Source organism: Anas acuta, chromosome 4 (genome assembly GCF_963932015.1).
Source record: "Anas acuta chromosome 4, bAnaAcu1.1, whole genome shotgun sequence".
Lineage (NCBI taxonomy): Eukaryota > Metazoa > Chordata > Aves > Anseriformes > Anatidae > Anas > Anas acuta.
In genome coordinates, this window is record NC_088982.1 from 47,526,691 (window position 1) to 47,539,705 (window position 13,015).

General features: G+C 35.8%; 1 long non-coding RNA gene across 3 annotated transcripts in view; it reads left to right on the plus strand.

Moving 5' to 3' along the window:
- Window positions 1–2,916, plus strand: part of LOC137856118 (uncharacterized) — a 55,774-nt gene extending 52,858 nt beyond the window's left edge. For all 3 annotated transcript variants that reach the window (XR_011096207.1, XR_011096206.1, XR_011096205.1), the window contains one exon: window positions 2,557–2,916. This is a non-coding gene — a long non-coding RNA (uncharacterized lncRNA). The remainder of the gene's footprint in view (window positions 1–2,556) is intronic.
- Window positions 2,917–13,015: the final 10,099 nt, after the last annotated feature.

Below are 13,015 nucleotides of genomic sequence, written 5' to 3' on the forward strand. Positions count from 1 at the left end.
ATTCTGGAAGACCAATAGCTAAATACCTGCAGTACAATCTGTTTGCCATAGTGTAGATAGATCTTAAACCAGCTAGGACTATACACTGTTTTTCAAGCAGAAAAGTGTGTGTGTGTGTGAGAGAGAGAGAGAGAGAGAGAGAAAACCTCAATGAAACCTTAATCTTAAACTAATAAACTAAGTGTTTAGTAACACTTTGTTATCTTTAGATAACCAACTGCAGTGAGTCCTGGATGAAGGCCCATTGCAATAAGAGTGCCATGTGTGCCTCTGATTTCTATAAGCACCATTCTGCCACAACATCTATTGCATTTATCAGGGTCATGACATTTTGTGCTTCAGAAAATCATAAACAGGCACTCAAAAATCAAGGTAATTACAAGCCATGTCTGATTAGAAGAATTTTGGCCTGAATTGCAGGAATGTATTTCAGGAAAAAAAAAAAAAATATTGGGGGAGTAAGCCATTATCTGATGTTTAAAAATCCAAACATCAAAAAGATAATGCCTCTGGGAAGAAATATAAATGGTAAACTGAAAGAAGATTAAAAGTGACTAAGTCATAAAGTCTTTAAGCTATGGAAATAGAGAAGATAAAGCAAACAGCTAACTCAATTGATGTACAGCTGAAAGTCTGTACAATTACAGAGAAACTCCTTCTGTTGCTTTTACATAGGCTCTTTATTCCCATCAGTCGATGAACAGGGGATGAACAGCTTAGGGAGATTAGGTTATGGGTATAATTAATGTTCAAAACACTTCCAAAATGAATGCAAATGACAAATGTAAGAGTACATGCCCAAGAATAATTTATAATCCTTGCCTTGGTCAGAAAAATATAATAGCACCAGCAGTTCATTATGCACAGAAGCAGACCCAAATTTGACCCAACTTTCTGCTACATTCTTCAGGAAAGTAAATGTTATCTTGATATTTCATAGTAAATGCTCTCATTGGTACTCCTGCTGGCATCTGTCTGTTAGATCATGACATTTCCATACATATCCTCTTTCCAAAGAAAGAAGAAAAATGCTAAAAATATTCTGACATAGTAATGTTAGTTTTCAAACAATAAGCCTGTGCACCTTTTAATAACTCTAATATCTTGGGAAGGAAAGTTTCTTGTTGAGTACCCTAATTCTGTTAAAGGAATACCCTAGCATCACTGAAATAACAAAACATCTTAATGACTGTAACTATTTTATCATTTTAGTTTTTTACCTGGTGAGCACAGAGAAGTTTTTGGTTTTGTTTCTGTTTTTAACTATTTACATTTTTGTTGGATCTATGGAAAGCAGTATGAAATGGCTGGAAATGAATTGTCACAGGGATTTTTTGTACAGGCAGATTTTCTTACAATTCTTTCAAATGACCTTTAAATTTCAAGAAAGCCATGTTTTAGCGAACACAAGCAGAGTGCTGACTATGTTTTAGGTCTGATTATACTCTATTAAATGCAGTATATGTTCCGTTCCCAGGCATAGTTTTAGAGGCATTAAGAAAAACATTAAAATAATTTGACCCACAGCTGCTAGGCTTGTGCTAGGTTATTACCATGTGAAACCAAATAAAACAAAGATGCTTAATTTATTCTGAGTGTAAATTCTAAAAATAATATACATATTCTGCTGCTAATTACAAAAACATATGTATAAAGGAATACTGAAAAAACATGACAAGAAAATGTCCAGAAAGATTAATTTTGCAAAGGCAAACACTTGAAGGATTGTACTTGTATTTTCTTATGTGGCTTTAGTTCTGAGTGAGACAACACCCTGTGGTGAATATATGTGGTCTTGCAGCTGAAGTGTTGTGTTGCACAAGCACAATGTCAAAGGAATTACAATTGTCTAAGGAAGTGTAAATCTGTCATGTCCTAAGAATTGAGCTTTTCAACCAACATAGCACTCAGTTAAGCACCTTTTGTGTAAAGATTATGTAATTTATTAAAATTTACATTTAATGAAAAGCAGTTGGAAGGCTAAGAATATGTTTTCCCCAATGTTATGGGGAACTAAATTAAATTTACAAGACCTTAGCATCTGGGAGGGAAATGGAATTCCTGTGCCCTGTGTATGGGTGTGTCACTGTTTTTGTGTTGCCGTTTACTCATCAGGTTAAAGCATTCAGGATTAGTCTCTGCTTTAGCAGGAATGCATGTACAGAAGGGCAATTGTAGTTTATAGTGCAGAGAAAGCTAAACACCTTTTCCACCAGGGAGGTGAGAGGAAAGAGATACTTTCCTAGCCTGAAGTCTTTCCCCTATCAAAGTTCACAAGCTTTCTGTATAATAACTAAATGGATATATTAGACCTAGAAAATCACCTGTCACCTTCTTATTTATTAATCAATGATCAGCTTTTTAGAATTTCAGAGCATTTGACTCTCTAATTACTTATTGACAAGATTTTATGTTATTTATATTTCAAAGAAATATAAAGAGTAAATGATACAGCCCTCATCTTGTCTGTCTGATCTATACTTTGTATCTACATTTGTATTGTTCCCACCTGTTTTGACCCCCTCTTTTGCATTTCTGTTATTTTGTTTTCATCAGTTCAGAAGGGATGATTGCTGACGGTATGGGCTACTGGATAACAGCAATAATTATACCATTTCTTCCTGGATGGAGATAACACTATACAAGGACCTTGATGGCTGAGGAGGGCAGAAGGCAGGCTCTGACACCCCATCAGTCTCCACCTGAGAGGACAATATTATATTCCTCCCTATGAAAACGTTGGAAGTAGTGCTAAAGCTCTGTAGCAACATGGATGGAGATGTTTACGAGTCAGTCTTCAGTTCTAAACTGTGCTTCCCAACAATGATTCAAATCAAATAATGATTAAAAGCAGTTTAATCATCCAGCCTGTACTTTGCCACCATTACAAAAAAAAAAAAAAAAAAAAAAAAACAATGACAAAAAAAAAAACCCTCTTCTCACATAACCTGGGGCTCTATATTAGTACTTGGAAAAACCTCTTGTGACTCAGCAACAGAACATTGTACCTTTGAAAGGATTTATGCACACATTTGAAAATGCTCTGTATTATTGATGGTTGTGGTATTATTGATACCACAAAATTTGAGCTACATGCAAGTTCATAAAACTCATCAATGTGTGTTGACAGTTTATATTATAATTTGACAAGTAAAGAACACTTCTTCATTTGATGATTTTCATCTGTAACTGATGATACATGCATTTTATGCTAATGACGGCCTGAATTTGACCTATTTAACCTGTTATTTTGGTTCAAAAGTACAAAGATTACAATGGATTTTTTTTTATTTTTTTATTTTTTGGATTTATTTTTTGAAACCTTGCTTCTTTAAAATATCTAGAACAACAACAAAAAAGTTTTAATTTTATTAAAATAGCAGCTGCACGGTGCTTTAAGTTTCTAACTTTGGTCTTTTGTACGCTATAAAATCCATTCTTAACTTACCAGCATAACTCTCATTAATTAATTAAGCTTTCCATTTGATTTCCAGACATGTGTATTATATAGGATCTAGTCCTTGTTGGAAAGATTTGCTCCAGAATTTAGCTTTTTAAGCAGGAAAAGTTCTCCATGAAAAATCGCTTTTACATTTCTCATGAAATAAAAAGAATTTTGCAAATTAGAATAGTAGAAAAGCTATCTGTCTTGCTGACCTTGCATTCCAAAATCTACAGAGTTCAAAATGTAGTATTTAAAGGTGTCTGATGTTCTCTTCAGGTCTTTAGCTTTGTAACCTAAGGTTATAGGGTAAATGTCAGTTATCTTAGTTATTACTTCCAGTTTCATAATTACCCCAAGATCAATGCTTTTTATGTAGTATCTCCAATTACTAGTTTAAAAATCTTTTAACTGTTCAATCTGGGGAATTTATATAAAAATGAACAATGTAGAAGATTCAGTACTGTTTTTTCTGCTCAGCATTCTGCATTCTTCAACTCCTCAAATTCACACTCATGTCTTAAGAACAGAATTTTTGCTTGCCCAACTAACTACAGCTGTGATGCCAGCATATCAGAACAATTCAGTGTCACGTTATCACAGCAACAGTAAGGCCACTGTATTTTAACAAAAGCAGAACAGACAATGAAGACATAATCATATGATATGATTTTTTTCTTGAGACACACAAGACAAAGCCCCACCTAATGAAACGGTAGTCCTGTTTTCTTTCAGTTAGACATCTGAGTTTTGGAATGGCTTAGTCCATACAGAGCAATCTTTGTTTCACTTTCCAGGCCAGAACAAATTTATGCCCAGCTTACTTGGTACACACATAAAGAAACTCAGATCTGTCTGCAGCCATGTGTATATGCTTGCCATATCTTGAACTCTTTTCTTCTGGGCAGAGCTGTATAGGTAGGAAGCAGGATCAGAATCATAGCAACTATTCTCCTTTCTCATGCTAAAATATTCTGATGGATCACCATCAGCTGCCAAGCCTTCTGCTGCAATTTTGCCCTGGGAAATGTGGCATAAGGTGAAGATTTTCTGTGAGAGTTCACAAAATATATGCTTTCACCATATCAGGAGGTACTTCTGCATCCTGTGAAGAGGTGGTGGCTGAGTCAGCATGGTCCACTCCTCCTTCAAGTGAGGTAGGACTATATTCATCTTTCTGGGGATAAATATCATATTTTTGACTTAATTTGCAGATGCTATTTTTGCATCTCATCTATGAAAATCTGGTAGCAAAAATTCCTAATTTGATTTGCACATTGAAAACAACATTAACCATCACAACTATCTTCCAACATCTCTTTTTATCTGGATTTTTTATAAGTACATATCTTTTAGCATAATAAGTGTTATTCCTGAGAACATCTTGTGTATTTGCTTGTTTTGTTTAGAACCTGGTTTTCATTTTCTCATCTGTATTTCTCATAGCATGAATAGATACTCAAGGGTACCTCTGCTTACTAGATACAGACTGAACTATAAGATGAGCTGTTGAGTGGTGAGTGATGTGGGCTCAGGAACAATGGAACTCTAGCTGGTGAGACACCCATATAATGGGATTTATTTCTTTTCTATCATATTCTCCTTTCCACATCTTTTCTTTGTCTTACTGAAGGTGGTATAATCCTTTTGGGATCTATCAGAGAACTTCAGCCTTTTAATGGCTAATTTCCTAACAAGGACTGACTTCACTCACCAGTCAGTCATTCTTAAAATAAAAACCAATAAAACTTTTCCCTTGGTGTAGCAAAAGGAACTCTTGAAATACCAGTGGAGGATTTTCTTTATCTGCTTGGATGCTAAAGGAAACAGAATCTTCCTAATGTACCAAGCAGAAAGATGAGCTCAATGAGCTGATAATTCTGTAAGCATTTTTACCACCGCATCATGAAATGGTTGCTATGGAGAGAAGTTGCTATGGCTGCTGTGACTGTAAAGCAATGTTTCTTCCTTTGTTTTCATGAAAGACCTTATGATTTGCTCTTGAAATTAAATCTGCTTTTCTTAAGGAACACAAAATATCCCAACACCATGCATTTTACTTGAATCAAGAGGATAAAAAAAAAACAAAACAAACAAAAAAAAACACAACACAATGCCTGCCTTACTGGAAACCTGCTCAATAACTAAACATTCATTGTAATTTCAACTAAAACTATGGGATACATATATGTTGTTCCTCACTGTCTCCTATTTCCTCTGCACTTTCTGCTGCCCATTTGAGATGTTAATTGCCTGAAGATAAAATTGTTCTCCCTTTCATCTGTTGATCTAGTCGAACTGTTTCTCAGTATTCTAAACTCAATTAGTTATCCAGCTCCTATTGACTTCTGTCAAGAAATGTAGCAGTATGAGCTAATGTGTTCTGAGTGTATTGCCTGAAATATGATGACCATGGTACTGCTATGGGCAGTTTTCTATTACATGTAATTAAGGTAACCTCAGTATTATTATTTTTTTTCTGTGATATGTAGACCTTTGCAATCAAATATGTTGTGGATATGGAAAAAAAAAAAAATATATATTACTGCCTGGAATTCCAACTCAGTATTAAATATTTTTTTCTTTTTCTGTTGAACTTTCTCTTTCATAGAGATAAATATTAGTAGGTTTTCCATTTAATGAATGTGCATTTTTCATATTACTAATACTTAATATTTAAATGTGCCTTAGCAGGCATAAAAAATTATATTTATTATATGCCTTTTCTTAGAGATTATTAATTTGTATGTGAAGGTTAAAATGCAATACTCTAATAACCATGAACTCATAACTCATTCAGTTCAAGAGTTTTCAAAAGACCCACATCAGGACTGGATAAGTCTGTATTCCTACGTGGTTGCATTGTGCTTATGCCATGAATGAAGTCAGATCCAGAAAACAGAAGCCAATGAAAACAGCATATTCTACAGCTACAAGTAAATACTGTTCCTCTAAATGCTTCTACACTCCTAACAACATATTGAAAAAAATGAAATAATCATCTCTAACTAGAGAGGTTTTCTCAGAATCTTCACTTACTTTCTCTATTTATTTACCCATTCATTCTCATTAACAGCTCTCAGAGTTCTGGGATGCCACGAAGGAAATGTAACAGGTGTGTAGAGAGAGATATCAGCATCTAAGGAACAAAGATTGCATTTTCTTGAATTCATAAGCTGTTGAAAAGAAACTATTAATTGTCACAAATAAAATTTCCTAGATAATAGATATTCAAGTAACCTGTTTCACCTTTTCCCATTTTTAAATTTTTATTTTTATTTTCATCCTAGAGTGCTATTTGAAAATGGGATTTAATACCAAGGCTTGACACTAAGAAGGATGATGGTGTGAGATGGTTAGCATATGGTGAGTAAAACTATCTGTAGCAGAAAGCACAAGTCTGACTCCCTAGATATGTTTCTTCTCTTTTGAACAGGTGTGTGGGACATAAATAGACAGAAACAGGTTGTGGGAACCATTTCATCTTGAACAGTGGTAGACGAAATCTGTTGTTTCTCAGTAGTTCCACAGTAGAATCTTCTTTTAGGGATAGAACAATTTTCTCTTGGTGCTATGGACTAGCCAGCAAGCAAAAATATTACTCTTAAGTTACAGTACCATGTTTGTTCTGCTGCTAGAACTCCAAAATTGGAGTTGCTGCTTTTTGGTACTCTATTTTCTCCTGTAATTATTAAAGAGTTAAAACCCACTGTTGAACAGTAAATAACATACTGCTGCAATAATTTGCTTAGCGTATTTTAAACGCTGCAGTTGCATAGTAATCTGAACTGTGAAGGAATGCATCAATTTTTTCAAAAGGCTTTACTCTGCAGAACACAATTTCAATTTCCATAAAGGTGAGATATATATAAAAATACGTAAGTGTGCATCTTGTGTGGTTTATATGCCAATACATATATTCTGCAAAAAATAACTGGAAAAAAATAAATGTTTCTTGTTCTATGCTTCTCTAAAATATATTTGCATTAGAAACAAGCTCTTAATGTTACATTGAGAACAAATGGAAGTATAACCATTTTGCAAATGCAGAGTAATCACTAACATCTGCATGCACTTCCTATAACCCTTGTTACTTAGACTTCTCTCATATCTTAATGCTCTTTTTTTCCCCGCCTCACTTTTCCATTCAATAAGTGGTTTTAGAAAATCTTTTCATGAAGCAGAGGCAAATAAATACTTGATCTTTTCATCTTTATACAAAGTACTTGATATTGCAATTCATTTGATTCTTTTCATGACTTTCTTGTAGGTGCAATAAAAGCATACATAGCCTTCCAAATAATTCCAGATAGCTCTCTTATTGTAGGGTGCCATTATATTCCTTAAATTCCTGAACTTTAAAATTAATTTATAATATAAATATATAATTTATTTTAAAATATAAATGTGTACATGAGTGTACAATATTTGTATATGGTATCAAAATGGAGAACATAAATATTTTATGAAGACAAACATAAATTGAAAAAAAAAAAAAAAAAGAAAATGCCACCACCTTTTCCTATTTCTCATATATGGAAACAATTGTGATAATTCTCAGGTACCAATACAATTTCTCCTTACTTTTAGTATCTTATTTTCACAACATTTTGGAAGAATCATTGTTATTTTACTCTTATGACTTAAATAATAAAGAAGTAGAGCAAAGGACATGAATGATATGGGCTGGTCCACAATTGTGGAGCTTTGTAAATTATGGTGTGAGAGAATGTAACTGCAGCTAGATATAGAAATCCTCTGAATAAATCCAACTCAGCTCTCAAAAAGTAAGTATCACAGCCTTTTTGGTGTATCAGTGTGAATGTAACAGCTCAGATGAGGGGTTAGATTAATTATCCTGGTGTCATTGCTATAAAAACATGTCTATCTTCTTTATGGGATCCAAGTTAGTAAGACCGTAAAGTATAAGGCTGTGCTCTGTCAACATGTTCAGTGCTTACTGTGGCATTTCTATATGGTAATGATGTGCGTAGCTCACATGTGACCTCAGAGACTACTCAGCTCTAATTGCCTTTTAGCTCCAACATGCTATTGCTTTCCCCTCCATTTCTTCTTCTGTCCTCTTTTCTGTATCTGAAAATGGTCATATGTATATTCTTGAGCAAAGAGAAATTTAAGTACATCTTTTCCTCTGATTTTGATCATATGCTGGAACTCAAAAATGTAAAATTTATATCTCAGGATCTTCACCTACTTCTTTGTTTCAATTTCTATCTCATGAATATTCCATGGTAAACTGCTGTCCTGAATTTGTAAAAGAGAAATCTGAGGAGATATTCTGAGTGTCATTTCTGATATTTGCAGTCCCTTGAGTGAAACATTGGGGAAAAATTATCATAGGCAAAGACTCCTAGCTTTAGATCTTTCTTCCACTCTTTCCCTTTGCAATATTTAACTCTGTGAACATTAGGGTGTGCGTACTGTATTTCTGATTCTTTAGGAACTATATGACACACTTTCTCTGGTATACTAAATTGGTTAGCTCAATTTTATTTGCACTCACTTTCAATCTGGTTGTACATCCATGTCAGCAAAGTCTTGTAAACTCCTTCATGGAATACTTTCATGATGCTAATGAACCAACAGACTAAACTCTTTGGGAGATTTCATGCATGCATACTTGTAATTCACCTCAGTATAATATCCTTCTATGCCAGAAATCCCGCTCAAAATATCAAAATATGTTTTGTTTTATAGTGACAAAGATGGTGAGAATCATCTTTGATTCTTTGATGATTCAAAGAATCATCAGAATCATCTTTGACGATTCTTCCAAATTGAAGAATTTCAATTTGTTGATGCTTTTGTGTTCTCCTTACAACCACTTGGACAAGAATTTGTTTCTGAATGCTCATAAAGATGTATCCGTTTGGAGTTAATCCGATACAAGCTGCAGATTTGGAGTTAATGGCCTTGGAAGGATGCCTTCTCTTCTTTAGTTCAGTTATATTTAGAAATCAGTAGATGCTGTAAGCACCTCTTATTCAACAACTTCTGCTTCAGGGACAGTAGTTCTTTTCTTTCACAATTATCTGATTTGCCAGTATCTTCTCTTTTTCCCTACCCACTGCTAAAGATGAAAAGATTGAAAAGTACCATTAGTTACAAGAACTTGTTTGTTTGTTTGGCTCGTTTTTCTTGTTCTGATTTGAAATTAATCATATTCTTGCCCTTTCTTTTATCCCTGCCCTGTGTGTTCTACTTATTAGTAAGAAGATTGAAAGCACACAAGCAGATCTGTTTTCTAAAAGCACGAGTGAAAATAACTGCTTTGACTCCTGTGTACAAGCATTTCTTTAAATCTTTAAAATTGCTATCTTTATAAAACAAAAGCTTTGTAAGAACTTAACTATAATTCATTGTAGTTCATTTATGAATCTACAGTTATTATCAAACCAATTTTATGAACACTAAGCTTTATGAACACTAAACTAAGGTTCATTCTTCTGTGCTGCTTGTACTTTATTCCTACAGAATCCTACTGCTATGGACCAAAAATAATTTGTCGAAAACAGAGAAAGTCCTCTGTCAGTACAGGTGCACGTGAAACTATTTTGTCTGGACAACTGTTAGGGATACATACTGTAGGTTTTTTTTTTTGCTTTATTTACCAGCAATATTGCTTCATTTTTCCCTCCCACAGAAATTGTACAGATCTGTGCTGCTGTTTCAGGCACCCTTGCTCTGTGCTAGAACAGAGTGTAAGCCTCTGTTCTGATCTACATATAGGTAAATTGCAAACGTGGATTATGGTCTGGTATATAGCAAACAAACTGCTTCAAACAGGTAGTGGCATTTTACTCCTTAATCTTCATTATTTATTTTATAAGTCAGTACACACAAGGTGCAGTGGAGGGAGAATAGTTCCTCCATTGACTCCAGGCACTGCCCCACAGAGGGATGTCTGTAAATAGCGCAACTTGTATTCAGCGCAGTTACTGAATTATTACTGGTCTCCACTATTACTGGTCTCAAGTACAAACAGCCCTTTTACATCAGCCATCAAAAGCTTTACATTTTGCTAGAAGAATACATGTAAACACAGGGACAGATTAGCCTCTGGATGGATGGAGAAATGAGCAGAAAGTAAGTGATTTATGTAGTACACAAGTCAGGTTATGTCAGGCAATGAGTTATTTTGGTTTTGGAGATTTATTCATTTTCTGAGGGGAGAAAAAAAAATGACGAAGAAGGGGAATCTTTATTTGAGAAGGAAAACCTTCATTGGTTTCTAATGGAACACAGAATATAGACAAAGACTGCAAGACCTGTGAGAGAAATGTGTAAGACTCTAGTACCAGGTACTGGGGCACAAGTGCTGGAAGCAAGGCTGCAGGACCTCCAGGAGGGAAGGCTGGTGCTGCCCTGTACCTGATGCAGACAACCCCAGCTGGCTCCAAGGGCATGGCTGGGCATTTGGCTACAAGCTGGGGCCAACATACCACAATTCTCTAGACTCCAGGGTGAATACAGTATTTTAATAAACATAAATTGTAATGAAATTCTACAGATGCATTTTACAACATGCAAATGACCCATAAATTAAAGGAGTAATTATGACACATGCATCCTTGTTTGTTCAAAAAATAAATAAATAAAAAAAAAAGGACTCAAACTAGAGTGCCTGGTGCCAAAGCAGTTACAGAAATATACGGGAGTAGAAAGGGAAGCTGGCACCTCCTTTTTTCTCCAAAACTCACCACCACAAGTGATCAATAGTTCATCAGATTTAAATGCTTTTTGCTGCATTTTGTAGGGACAAAATGAGAGAATTAGGACAGATCACCACCGAATGAGAAAATGTATACTGTTCTGTACTCTAGGGAACTTCTCAGATATTTTGCTGCCCTGAGCAAGGCAGATATTTTTGGCAGTGTGAGGAAGGGCTAAAAGATCAGACAAGTGTTATTTGTAGCTGTCATTATTGTTGCAAAGATATTGGTCTCCTAGGAGGCCAAAGAGAGGGCTTAAAGCTGCCTTAACTGCTCTGTTTTTTTACATTTTTTTTACATTTTTACATTTCACCTCCACCCTTCTCCATTATGTTGCTAAGTGAACACCAGCTCTCTTTGTATTTTATGGTAATGTTTAAGTTTAGAACAATATTTTGTCAAGTAAGACATCAAAAATGATAGAGTCATAGAATGGCTTGGGTTGGAAAGGACCTTGAAGATCATATAGTTCTAGTGGGATGACACCCACTTGATCAGGTTGCCCAGGGCCTTGTACAACCTGGTCTTGAACACTTCCAGGCGTGGGGCATCCACAGCTTCTTTGGGCCACTTGTTCCTGTACCTCACCACTCTCTGAGTGAATGATTTCCTCCTAACCTCTAATCTAAATCTGCCCTCTTTTAGTTTAAAACCATTCCTCCTTGTCCTGTCATTATCTGACTGAGCAAAAAGTTGCTCTCCATCTTTTTTTATAAGTCCCCTTTAAGTATTGAAAAGCTGCAGTTGAGGACACCACACAGCCTTCTCCTCTTCAGGTTGAATAGCCCCCACTCTCAGCCTTTCTTCATAGGAGAGGTGCTCCAGCCCTCTGATCATCCTCATAGCCTTCCTCTGGAGCTGCTCTAACAGGTCCACATCCTTTTGGGATGTGGAGCCCCAGACCTGGATGCAGTGCTGGTGGGACCTCACAAGGGGGCAATCCCCTCTGGTGACCCACTGCCCACTCCTCTGGTGATACAGCCCAGGATGCAGTTCATCTTCTGGGCTGCAAGTGCACACTGCTGGCTTATGTCAAACTTTTTGTTCACCAGAACCCCCAAGTCTCTCTCTGCAGAGCTGCTCTCAATGAGTTATTCTTCCAGTCTATACTCATGTTTGGGATTGCCCCAGCCCAGGTGCAGCACCTTGCACTTGAACTTGTTGAACCTTGTTAGGTTCATGTGAGAACACTTCTCAAACTTGTCCAGGTCCCTTTAGATGGCTTCCTTTCCTTCTGTTGTATCAACTGCACCACTCAATTTAGAGTCATCTGCAAACTTGCTGAGGGTGCACTTGATCCCATTGTCTATGTTGTCGAGAAAGATATTAAACCTTACCAGTCCCGGGACAGACCCCCAAGGGACACTATTCATCACCAGCTCCACCTGGATATATAGCCATTGACCACCACTCTCTGGGTGCAATCTTCAAAAAATAGTGTAAGTAATGTAAACATTGCATTAGGTTTTTTAGTCTCTTCTTTTTTAAATATTGGCACAGGAGATTTGCACTTATATGTAATAGCTCCGAGGGACTTACACTGCCAATATTTAGGTTAAATTAATAAAAGCTATACAAATTTGTTAAATAAACATATGGCTCCTTTACAGCTATATCTGCAAATAGCAACCAGAGATATTTATTTGTTTTCCACAGGTATTAAATTTCTGTTGGCCAAATTGTGCCTTCAGCTATAACCATGCTGAGGCTGTTTAAAGTAAGTTTTTATTTTCTGTAATGACTGATGTGCTATGAGGTATCAGGAAACTTGCCTGAAGAAATTTTTCTTGATAGATACAGGAGCAAATCCCTATTCATTGAAAGGATAAAAGTGAACAAT